At 41.9% G+C, this 13,158-nt stretch overlaps 1 protein-coding gene and 1 long non-coding RNA gene across 7 annotated transcripts in view; both read right to left on the reverse strand.

Annotated features, from left to right (window-relative positions):
• The window catches only part of efr3a (EFR3 homolog A (S. cerevisiae)), a 128,388-nt gene that overhangs the window by 52,456 nt on the left and 62,774 nt on the right, over positions 1–13,158 (reverse strand). The gene's annotated exons all lie outside the window — the stretch shown is intronic.
• On the reverse strand, positions 199–13,155 carry LOC146496997 (uncharacterized). The gene is made up of 2 exons (XR_014870807.1): positions 12,671–13,155; positions 199–11,507 (listed from the first exon to the last, which is right to left on the reverse strand). It is a non-coding gene; the product is annotated as an uncharacterized LOC146496997 (long non-coding RNA).

Below are 13,158 nucleotides of genomic sequence, written 5' to 3' on the forward strand. Positions count from 1 at the left end.
ATCCCCAGAAAACAGAAGCTAACCCCAGGCAAGGCAGCGTGATGCATCCCGAGACAACAGGACGGGGATATCTACACAACTGTGTGAGTCAATTACCTTCAAAAAGTTTATCAATTCACTTGAACCAAAACTACGAACACCCGGTGCTGCGAGAGTTAATAGTCTCATTGGGGCCAAGATATACATTTTATAGTTGCCTGGTATCAATGGTTGTTCATCTGCCTTTATTTATTTATTTAAAGAACCCATAGGTGGGAATGTGAGTTGTCTGTCTCTGCGTGTTAGCCCTGCGACAGACAGGCGACCTGTGCAGGGTGCAGTATGGTAGCTGGAATAGCAACATACCCAAGGATGAGCAGAATGACTGATATGATGAAACTGGGATTTTGTTACACTTCATTATTGCAAACACAACTAAAACTATAACTGAAACTAATCAAAACTAAACTGAAACTAAGGATTTTCAAAAAAATAAAAACTAAACTAAACTAGCAAACAATTGGTAAAAACTAATTAAAACTGATATAAAATTGAAAATCTGAAGTCAAAACTAAATAAAAATAAAAACTAATGAAAATTGCAAAACTATTAAAACCCTGCTGAAAAGCACAAACAGGAAGCAATCGTGTTGTTGTGTGATGCGTGCGGACACCAGAGTGCCTCCTCCTGACCTCCTGAGAGTCAGCGGGGACTTTTTGTGCAATAACTTTATCATATTTAACAAAGTCCTTCATGCTGTGAATATTTACAGGCCCTGGAAGCTCTTAGACATGGGGGGACATTTGATGTAGTTCATTGAAACCATGTTGACACTCACAAAACGAGACGGTGGATATAAAACTGATTTGGTTTGAGATTAAATGTGTTTGTATAGACAGCGCCTGCATTTATAAAGAACACAGGCGCTTTCTTTATAAAGAAAAACCCAACATTACCTGTGTAGTTTGAGGGCCTGTAGGCTCAGATTTTCTAATGTAGTTTAAAACAATCATAAAATATTAACATTTTAAAAAGAAACTGAACTACTGAATCACAGCTACGCACTTTATTAATGCCCTGTCATTGTTCCAGTTATCATCGCTGGACCTGTTTTTGGTCCTGAACTCGTCTCATCTCAGCACGAGGTGGACGAAAATCTGATTTAAACTGGATTTTAAAGCTGTTGTTTGGGAATCAAATGATCTAAAACTAAGCTTTCTGCTTATGTGATGATCCGAGTTCACGGTTTGGGTGGGTCACGGAAAATTTTGGACATTTCAAACTGGACCACAACGGTCCGGAGTCTGGGAATGGCTTCGTCTGCAAGACGAATGAACCGCTTTATAAGAGGAAAGGATTTTAAGACACCATGAATGAACTTTCTGAAGATTTCTATATTGAATATTTAGTAACTACAATGACTGGGGAAGGTCACGGTAATCATCTCGAACGCCGTTTGCTGCATCTGGACCTCCGTCCAAAGAGGTGTTGCAGTACTTTAATAAATGCAGACTAAAGTTATTATTCACAAAGCCACAACGCGGGCCTATTTTAAGCAACAAACTCTAAATGCTTCATGTTGATGGAGGAAAGATGCTGCCAATTAGTGTCTTCTGCCGTCTTGTTGGTCCTGGACTCTAAATACTTGTTCTGCACCAGTTTTCCTGCAGAGCTGCCAGGAATCCACAGTCCTGGCCGGAGACCAGGAGAGCCTCATGTTATGTGTTATATTGATAAAATAATGCAATAGTAAATCCTTTCCCGAGCAATAAGCCTGGTCACAGATGGACCGTAGGCAGCCAGCTCTCAGGAGGGAAACAATGCAATTACTGACAGCCCACACGGGCGGTTCAGGGGAAATTAAATGCTTATTGCTTGTTAGAAGTAGGGAAATGAGACAAAAATGAAAATCTCTGATGTTATAGGAGGTGGGCTGTTGTTATTTAATGAAATAGAAGAAACTGAAGACGGACTTTTCCTGATGATTGCTCACTTTAGGAAAAAAATTGTTAAAACATTCCAGAACAAAAAAATCCAGTCAGACAGAAACTCAATTTCAAGCCTCCACGGGAAAAGAAAAGTCTGAAAGGATTTACAGCACACGTGAAAAGTTCATGTTTGATGTCCTACAGTCTAAAGAACAAGTTTACTCACATTATTTTGTTTTTAAATGGTGGCGTTTCGGGGTAAACATGGAAATAATAAAGAGCTTCAGTCAATCCAAAAAGTCAACTGGGACTAGAGAGACCACATTTCTCCCATTTTGGCTTCTCTTGGCTTCCTTCATTCAGATCTAGATATATCTAAATAAGATCTAAATATAATAATAAACGCGAATTCACCCTGTAATTGTGTAACTTAATTAGCAGCGTCTTCCTCAAATGCACCAACAACATAGAGAGTAACATCCTCCTCTCTGCCCCCAAGTTTCTAAAAGTAGAATGGGAGGCAGAGCCTTCAGCTTTCAGGCCCCGCCTCCGTGGAAACAGCTCCCAGTTTGGGTTCAGGAGACAGAAACCTGCTTACTAAAATTAAACTGAAGACTTTGCTTTGTCAGCTGTAGATATTCTTATGCTGTGTGTTTCTTAACAGGACTTTTACTGTGAAACCAGTTTTCTGCAGATTTCACAATAAAAGTCCGGTTGAGAAATAAATATTTTCTGTCCACTAAAGCACTATAGGCCTTTTAATTTGAAACAGATACTGGAGTGGTTTAACAGAGCTGTGCCTCTAACAGACAAAAATATTAAAATAGACCAATAATCATTTTCTTACTCCTACTGTTCTACTATTGTACCAAACAGTAGGAGTAAGAAAAAGACAGCAGGTCTATGAGATGAAACACAGAGTTTATGTGAATGATGCAAACATGTTCCCTAATCCTGGTTTACTTTTCATTTCTGAGCTTGTGTTTAATGTGTAAACCAGCAGCTACTGCAAGCTTTTGATGTTTGCAGGTTACTCAATGCAGCAGATGAATCTGTGAAGCAATCAGCACATGGTTAAGATCAATGTGTGTGTCTTTACTGGATTTTAGCGGTGTTAGCTAAAGATGAATATTCTAAGGAAAGCCTCCTTGATCCACTCCTCCCTGTCCTCTTAACCCTCAACGGTCGCTTCCTGAACTGAATGTTAAGAAAGTTTTCAAGTTACATGTCAAAATGACAAAGTTATGACCGTCTAACACTTTTATCAGGAAAAAAGTTCTGGTACAATCCTGTACTGTTGAGGCCTCTGTTGTGTGCGTGCATTTAATCGAGAAGTGTGCTCTAAAGAAACGACGGTGGTGTGATTACAAAGATTAAGGCAGTTAAGACAAGTTAGAGGTCAAAGTCGTTTCCAAGGTGGCAGAGAGAGTGTGTTTGCGTGTTTGTATGTAGGTGTGTGTGCTGATGAGCAACACAGGCAGACAGTTAATCGTGAGGCAGGAGGAGGCTTTGTTCGCCTTCCTCTCTGGTTTCTGCACGCCGGGCACGTCCGCCTTCCCCAAGACGCAATTAAGAGGATCCAACGCCCTTGACCGCTGCTTCCCAGCAGCCTCCAGAGGTTCGATTAGAAAGCCGACAACATGCTGCCGAGCCCGAGTTCGGGGACAAAATTATCAGAAGGAAGAAAAAAACCAAACAAACAAGCACAACAGCGATTCCCTCAGAGGCGAGAGTCAAACTGTGTTTCAGTGGTGAGCTCTGAGTCACACTATTAAACCGACAAACCCCAACCCTGCAGAAAGACATTTAGTTTGACAGGATGCTGCTGGACCGCAGTGATGCTGAGCTGCTCCAAGGAGGGAGCTCAGCATCCGAATGGGCAGAAAAGTGCAGAACAAATGTTCACCTGCCACTGGAAGATGATTCAATCCATGGAGAAACAAGTCTGAACTCCCCAGGGAGAGTTCAGGCAGCCTTTTCCTCCACTTCACCTCCCAGATTTTGAGAAACGAGGCAGACCGACGAGAGAAGCAGAAGAAAACTGGTTTATCGGAAAAAATAAAATGCACATCACAAGCTATGCTTCCTGTGATTGCATGGAGCTGCGTGTGATTGCATTCGCATGAACAAAGCAACATGATAAGGTGCCTGATTACAGATGGCTAATGATTACCCTGCAGGGAGGTGATACTATCCTCAGCGGACCACCCGCTCTTCATTTCTCCGGCTCTTTTTAGCTAAACTGTCACCAGTAAACTCCTCAAATAACTGATAACTGCCTCGTGAGAGAAGCTTCCTTCTACTCGATGCTGAACCGTCCGTTTGTACAGACGAACGTTAGCATTTTACTTATTCTTCAAAGTTTGGGAAAGCTTCAGAGGGCATTACAGGCCTTTAGAAGGTAAACAAGACCTGCCAAGAGATCAAGTCGAGACAATAAAAGCTCCAAGAGAAAAAAAAGAGATTTGACTGAACAGCTTCTAAAACTAAATGTGTCACATTCCTACATCTCTGCAGACGTGTGCCTCATATTTATGTGGGTATTGGTTTCACATGGATTTTAACACCTGCCCAGAAGGGTCGGGTTTTACTGAGATTTATCTTGCAGCCATGGAAGATGGATTGGCAAGAATTCGGCTTTCCTGTCAAAGGTTAATTGAGAAGATACTGCAGCAATTAGCCTCAGAGAAACCAGACCGTAGTCCACGATCTGGATCTGATCAACTATTTTAGCAGTGGGGGAATGAGTGAGTGAGACCATGTCAGAGTCATAGAAAAATAACAGTTTGGATTTGAAGGCCGGCTCATCTTCTCCATTGCTTGGTGTTAGGTGGTCGTACATTTTATAAGAAAAGGTCAAAGCTGTGCGAGGCCTTTTTCGATTATATTAAACGTGTATTGTTGTACAGTTTTTGATTGGGTCATGCAAACAGTGACATTGAAACACATGATTGTTGTTAGCCTCATGTTCACTTTCTGCACCACCATCATCTTCTTCAGCACAGCTGCAGCGTTCAACTGTTTCTCTCCATGTAAATGTTGAAGAAGAGCATGATGGGAAATCCCCGCTCTTTACAAACCCTCACAGTGGCTAAAAACCTTTAGTTGGATCCACAAGTTTGTGCACGAGGACGTTTTTTTTGTAGTTTTGTGTCCGATTTAAAATCCTCTGTGGTGAAGTTCAGAGTTTCAATTCAAGGTATTAAATAAAATTCCCCATTTTTACCAATACCCAAATAATTCCCAACCTGACTTCTGACACGGATGTGAGGATGCACCAGACTTCAGTGTTTTATAAGACTTTCAGAGTCTTCTAGTGGACGGCAGCTACAAGACGAAGGCTCAGTTGGTCTAGAGCCTGACATGAATATTCCCTCAGCAGTGATGTGTAATTACAGCAGCTAAGAACAGTTACACCAGGAAGGGGAACAACATTAAACAAAATTCAAAGATGAATTAGCTTTAAGTATCTGCTGATGCTAAGTACCCACTGGGAATAGGGCAGATGTTTTGTAAGCAGCTGGACAGATCACGAGTTTTCTCTCTAACATCGCAGGGTTTTTACTTCACGATATAAAAGTGCATCGAACTGTTGCTGTATGAATAAAACTGCATGTAATCCAAGTAAAACGGCTCAGAGATGAAAAAACTCAGAGATTTAAATTCTTCCAAACTTCCAAACCAAACTGACTCCTCTGCATATGGTCAAGTTAAAAAAAACCTGTTAGTTTATTTACTATTTTATTTTTATTATTTATTTATTTAGCTTGAATTAATTAAAACTGATTAAAAAAAAAAAACAGGTTAAAAAGCATTTTTATCACTATAGTGATGTTTCTTTGGTACGGAGCCCCGCAGGGGACATGTGAGAAAAAAAAACTAACACGGACTTTTGCGAGATCTCGCAAAACAAACTCGGGATCTTGCAAAACTTTTGCGAGACCTCGCAAAAGTTGAATTCCAACAATGGCGGCAGCTACTTAGTTGTAATATTCCTCTTTCTGGGTCACAAAATACACTTTTAAGATATTTTGAGGCGTGAATGTAGTTGTGTAAACGTCAGATACCTGCTCGGTTTGTGCTCCGACGTTTTCGGAGATCTGACACCCACTAGCTCGAAGCTAACGGGAGGTCGAGACCTACTACAGCCGGGAGGAACACCGCTTTCCCGGCACATCGTGCCTCGACCTCCCGGTCGGCTTCGAGCTGGCGGCCTCCGAAGAATGCGGCTAAATCTTTTGCGAGATCTCGCAAAACAAACTCGGGAGGTCTCGCAAAAGTCGGTCTTAATTTTTTTTTTTCTCCCATGTCCTCTGCGGATGTCCCGTGTCCCATGTCCCGTACTTTGGAGAAAGGTTAAACCTCTTTCGGCAGAGCCAATCTTTCCTGTATGTCAGGAAAAATGTAACGTGACTCGAGTGTGGCTGGAGTTCATGATTTCATAACTTTAGACTCGCGGTTCAGTCAATCTACGCCAAAAAGGACAGATTAAAGGCAGGAGTCAGACTTAAATATTTAACTACGTATCCTTCATGTTTAACCTCGCACATCCTACCTCGCCTCCTTCAAAGAGCACACTTCCAGCCTCAGATCCGGCTCGGGGTTTCTGCTCATTAAGTCGCAGAAATGACTCGAACGCTGCCGTTACCGCGGAGATGTTTCCCCCCCAGGACAGCGGGGAAGGAAGATATGCAGAATAATTATCCCAGGGAATTGGGAAGGTGCATTTCCATTTAAATGGTGAAGATAAGATTTGGTGATTGGACTGTTAGGAGCAGGAAATAAAACTGCAGAATTAAACACGAGAAACAAAGAGAGCATGACGGTTAAATAGAGAGACCCGTGTTTCACCGTGGTCCAGCAAAGCTCGTTCCTTCAACAGGAGACGTTCATCTCAAGATCAGCATAATTAATTAAAGCTAAACTTTAAAATCTTAAAAGCATAACGTGCTCACTGGTTTTTTCAAACCATTCCTTGTAAACTTCAGAGGTTGTTGTGAGGAACGTCCCAGCAGACCATCAGGTACTGAAACAGTCAGACAAACGTCCGTGACGCGTTCAAAGTCACTTAAATCTTCTTTCTTCTTCATTCTGATCCTCAATTTTGGTTAGAAACGCGTTCACATGCAGTTGAACTCGAATGACCCCTGGGTATCCTGCTTTGAATGCTTGGTAACCTCCCACCATCACCTGTGGGTGACAGGAACACCAGCCTGTCCGAACAGCCACAGCGCTCTCATTCCTCCACATGTGCTGGGAGGGAGCGAGCTTCTTGTGGGGCTTTAGGTAGGAAACGAAAAAACAGGCGAGAGAAGGAGGAGAAAAAGAGTCAAAGGGAGGCAAAAAGCAGGTCCAAAAATAGCATTTTGTTCACATGGAAACCACACAAATGAGAAAGGAGAGGTTTCTACAGAACGGAGCTCAGGTGGTGAAATCAGGAGAGAAGGTGATAAAAATGAGAGGCTGAGGAGGAAAAGTGAGGAGAGTAAAGAGATACCATCATCTGCTTAATGTAACTACTTCAGTTCTGGGTTAATTTTCTTATTAAATATGTGACAGAAAATGTCTGCAAATGATCAAAGCACTCGTTCAAAACAAGAAAAGATATTTGACGCACTATTATTGTACATTTCAAACATCTTTTCTTTCTTAAATCAATAACTGTCTCAAAGACAGAGAAGATTGATAAGAGCTTTGTGCTCTGTCATGTTGATCTTTGCAGTGCAGGCACAGCATCTCTCCCAGCCCGGGGAGGGGATGAGGAGCAGAACTAAGCTCCTCAGCACGACATCGGGATTTCCTCCTTCACCTGGATACGAGCCTGGATTTGTGGGCCGAGTGAATAAAATGAGGTTTGAGGTGTGTGGGAGGCGGTAATTCCTCCGCTCGAGTTCAGGTGAAGGTTTGTATTCCGTCGGCCGACCTGATGATCCCGAGCGATTTACGGCAGATCCAACAGCAGGATTTACTTTGGATTCTGACTCTCCAGGTGCTGCTGAATTAAAGACGTCAAAGGTCCAAAGAAGAGCGAGAAACACAGAAAACTGGAAGAGTTTGTTAGAAAGCAGGAAGAAGAAAACGCACCAACCAAGTAAACACAAGCCAAGATCCTTCGGTTGCTCAGCGTGACCAGCGGTCATATTTTGGGTTGGTATTACAACGTTAATCTTATCATGTCAAACTGAATAAATCCTCTTCCTATTAAAAGGGAGTTCTTCCTCCCCAAAGTTGCCACGTGCTTCTTCACAGGGATCATTTGATCGTTGGGGTTCTCTACTTAAAGTACTGAGAACAGCATGAACTGGGAGCTCTGGGTCTCGTTAGCTCTTTCTTTGTCACACTGGTTCATGCGCGGTGGAAAAAACTCTCAGGTCTTCTGCACTGAATCTCTGTAGAGCGACGATGTAACCTACGTAAGCGGTCGAGACTCATGCTTGTGTGTTCACTTCCAGCTCATGGCCCGACGGGACCTGTGGGATTTCCAGTACATGAAGGCTCTCCGATAGAGTCCAGCTGGAGTCCTGCGCCATAACACACCATCCATATTAACCCTGGGTATATTTCTGCATGATTTACAAAACCATTATTAAATGAATAAATGCAATGATGTCATGCTGTTATAATTTTGAGGTTATATTGCCCACGCCTACCTTCAACATATGAAACCGAGTAATTACAGTTTTCACACATCACTGAAGGCCGAAATCGAACGCAATCTGAGATCTAACACAAATTGTGCTGCACGCCCCCATCCGACACTCATGAGGTCCCAGAAGATGATGACAGCATATCGTTGGATTACAACATGATGAGAAGGAGGGCTGCCACAAATGATTATTTTGATAGTCGACTAGTCACCGATTATTTTTGCGATTAGTCGACTAATCAGATCATCATCCATTGGACGTAAAACGTACAGCTTATTGCACCAGCAGCATCTGCTCTTATATAACTATCATTAGCTTACAGCTTTAAGTGTTTAAGGTATGTGCTAACTAAAAATAAAGACAAGATGATAGTTTATTAAATTGTAATGAAATTTGCAGATTGTTTCGGTGAAGTTTAATAAACTCCTTGCTATCTAAAATATAACAGGACACCGGAGTAAATTCTCGAGCATCTCACACTTCTGATAATCAGCTGTCTGCTTGATGTTTATTCAGCTGTGTAAAAACTATAACTTTAATCTCAGCCAAACCGATTTACTCAGGAACAAATAAAATACTAAAAAAAGCCAAACAATAACATTTTTAAGTTATCTAAGTGACTTATATATCATGTTTAACCTGAGTAGCGAAAGACGGCGGTGGGTTTGAAAACGATTAGCCGGGAGTCCGGTGTTCTCATGGCTCTAGTTAGCCTAGCCCCCGGCTAGCTATCGAGCTAGTGGGTAACAGACGTCTCTGAAAATGTCGGAGCGCTTTTGAAAATATGTGGTGTCTTGATAAACTGAGCAGATATTTGAGGTTTACACAGCTACATTCTCGCCTGAACATATGTTAATCATTTATTTTGTGACCCAGAAAGAATAATAAGAGTAATATTAAAACTAACTAGCTGCCGCCATTGTTGGAAACTGAGCTGGGCTGCGCTATGAATTCTGGGACACAGCTTCTTCTTCTGCGGGGTTTAACGGCAGCTGGCATCCTTGTACATGCAGTGCTGCCATCTTCTGTTTCAGTCCGGTATTACACTCTTAAATCCTACTACTTATTCCTGCATCTTTTGTGATCTTACAAAGCTTCAAACGACGCGTCGACTATTAAATCAGTGTGGGTGTGGCCTACCAGAGCGCTCCTTTGTTTCTGAGGTGTGTGTCGTGCTTGTTTTCTCCTGCTCTGTGGAGAGGAGGGTGGGGTTTTTGGTGATTTTTTTTATTTTATTTAGTCTTTTGTTTGGTGAACATTTTCTGGGTTTTGTTATATTTCCTTTATTTTGACAGTTTTTTGTCAGTTTGTCAGTTTTTTCAGTTTGATTATTAATAACAGAAAAAACCTTTACTTTTACAGAGACGTGCTTTAACCTGGAGACCCAATCATTTGATTAAAGATAAGTCCGACTGGAGTTTCTTTGAAAGCTTCATTAACACCAACAAGGCAGATGTTGACAGATGATGACAACTGTTGGACTACAAACAGTAGCAATAACAATGTGACACTAAGGATCAGTTCTACAGCCGTGAGACAAATACTTTGAGTCTAGTTAATCATTTAATATTTTAGCTGGTTTTATTTAATTTTATGATTAAATTTAAATGTTTTATATTCTCTGTATCGCAGACAGAACAATGAGCTGCGTTAAACTGCTATGAAGCATAAATATTAATACTCAGTGTGAAACCAGCAGAATCTTAAATACCACAGAATCAAAAATTATCAACTGATTATTGAATCTGGAGTCTGTGAATCTCTGTTGCTTGTATCAGCTCCAGAGTCAAACGATAATTTTCTACCGGAGTCTCTAATGCTGAGAAAAACAAAAATTGTGGCGTAAACCAGTTTGTCCCTCCGGTTCAATAAAAGCCTCTCTAAACTCTAAAGAAAGCAGGAAGCATGCTGTCAGATACAGCTCGCGTAAATAAGGCTACGACATGCTTCATGTGTTGGCCGGGTTTGATGGAGTCTGTGTTGTCGAATGTTGTCGTCCAGCTGGTTCTCAGAGTGGATTTGACAGCTTAAAATCATCCCGAGGATCACAGCAGCAGGATGTGAACAGAGGATGAGGTGAACACCTCAAGCACACATGTACGAGGAAAAGATGGCGACTGAATGATAAGCAACCAGACCTGTCAGAAATCCTGTGGATTAGTCTAGAGCTGAAGTCTAACACCAGTTTGAAGCTAATGACCTGTCTGCAGGGTCATGGGCAGCATCCTCATCAGAGATGCACAGACCTCCCTCTTCCCAGCTCATCCGTGGGGACATTCCCAGTCAAGAGAGCCAAGTAAGCAAACTTGATTTCTACGGCACGTTTAAAACCAAAGTGCGCTACACTAAAACAGAATAAACCGGTTCCTAAAAAACTGACGGTACACGCCTTGAACAGAAATCAGCCACTTCCAAACGCTTAGATTTGGAAACAGTTGAGGTTGTTCGTCTGAGGTCGTTTAGGTCATTCCAGAGAGGCGGGGCAACAGCAAAGATGATGACGACTGACTGAGATTCAGATCTTAATGATTTCGAGGGAATATGTGGACACGCCGTATCTAGCACACATGCAGGTGAGAGACCGGCTTTAAACACAAACGGCGCCGCTTTAAACTGGATTCTGTAACAGAGCAAGGCTGCAAACACAGGAGTGAAGTCGTCCAGTTTAGATGTAATTAAGGAGTGCATCATCCTTTCCAGATGAGAAGGTTTTTGTTTGATTGGCGACTGCTGAGATGGAACAAACTGCTCCTGATCACTGCATTTATTTATCTGTAAAGTTTTGAACCTGTGCTTAATTTAAAGCAGTAAAAAGCCCTGATTATCCTTCAACCTCTCAGTTATCAGTGGACAGCCTAACTGGGTCTAACCCAGGGCCTCCTCCTGGAACACCCACTCAGAAGGTGGATGCCCGAACCGCCTCATGTTGCTTCTTCCAATGCAGCAGTGTCGGCTCTACTGCGAGTCCTTCCCGAACGTCCAAGGTTATTATCGTTAACGAAAACTAACGAAATAACGAAAACTAGAAGTGAAAAAACATTTTCGTTAACGGAAATAAAAAAAAAAAAAAAAAAGGAAAACTAACTAAAAGTATAATGAGTGTTCACAAAACGAACTAAAATTAACTGAATTTATAGCAAAAATGTGTTTAGTTTTCATTGATGTGTGCGTGTCATACAACAGTCAAGGGTGAAAATGAAGTTTAGTTTCCATATTTTTTTCTTGCTGTGTCTCATTATGCCAGCAGGTGGCAGCACGTTAGTCGAGTCGTCTGTGTCGCTGCTCCGTCCACGCGCAGAATCATGTCAGGAAAAGTCGGAAGAAAGCGCCAGAGTCCAGTTTGGGATTACTTTGAATATGACTGTGTTTTGGATAAAGCAAGTGTCTTGTAGTGGAAACAGACAAATTATGAGGGACATTTCTAAAGGGAAAAAAATCCCACAAACCTTAAAGTGCACTTGAAAAGCTCACACAAGAAGGCTAACCTAGCTTAGCTTGAGAAGGTAAGGGAGCACACTCAACCCTCATCCCCAGAAACAGAAGCTAACCCCAGGCAAGGCAGCGTGATGCATCCCGAGACAACAGGACGGGGATATCTACACAACTGTGTGAGTCAATTACCTTCAAAAAGTTTATCAATTCACTTGAACCAAAATTACGAACACCCGGTGCTGCGAGAGTTAATAGTCTCATTGGGGCCAAGATATACATTTTATAGTTGCCTGGTATCAATGGTTGTTCATCTGCCTTTATTTATTTATTTAAAGAACCCATAGGTGGGAATGTGAGTTGTCTGTCTCTGCGTGTTAGCCCTGCGACAGACAGGCGACCTGTCCAGGGTGCAGTATGGTAGCTGGAATAGCAACATACCCAAGGATGAGCAGAATGACTGATATGATGAAACTGGGATTTTGTTACACTTAATTATTGCAAACACAACTAAAACTATAACTGAAACTAATCAAAACTAAACTGAAAATAAGGATTTTCAAAAAAAATAAAAACTAAACTAGCAAACAATTTGTAAAAACTAATTAAAACTGATATAAAATTGAAAATCTGAAGTCAAAACTAAATAAAAATAAAAACTAATGAAAATTGCAAAACTATTAAAACCCTGCGAACGTCTCACCCTATTATTAAGAGAGAGCCCTGCAGCTGCGACGCACTGCGCCTTCAAACCTCTGAGGCCTCAATCGTTCTCCATGATTTGCAGATCCTGTCTGATTGGAGAGTTTTTGGTGAAGGTGACAGCTGAATTGTGGGATATGAGAGCTGGCCTCACAACAATAACACTCATTCCCGCGTGTGCAGAAAAGTTTGATGCTGCAGGAAAACTAGTTTACTTTGCTGATTGCCTGGAGAGAAAAGCAGCAGCTCAGCATAATTGATTGGCAGTTTTTGTGCGTTACTGTGTGGCCCATTAAAAAAAGGTCACCTCTGAAATAGAACAGCTCTCACTTCAGAAAATCAAACATTTGCCTGAGAGACAGCCGTCGCTCCAGTTCCACATTCAGGGCAGAGAATAATGAGTCACGGGAACACGACGCACAGCAGGGAGATCTCGGTTCGAGGCGAGCGCGTGGCAGCCTTGGCGTGTGTCG

This window comes from Neolamprologus multifasciatus, chromosome 18 (assembly GCF_963576455.1).
Source record: "Neolamprologus multifasciatus chromosome 18, fNeoMul1.2, whole genome shotgun sequence".
NCBI classification, from domain to species: Eukaryota; Metazoa; Chordata; class Actinopteri; order Cichliformes; family Cichlidae; genus Neolamprologus; species Neolamprologus multifasciatus.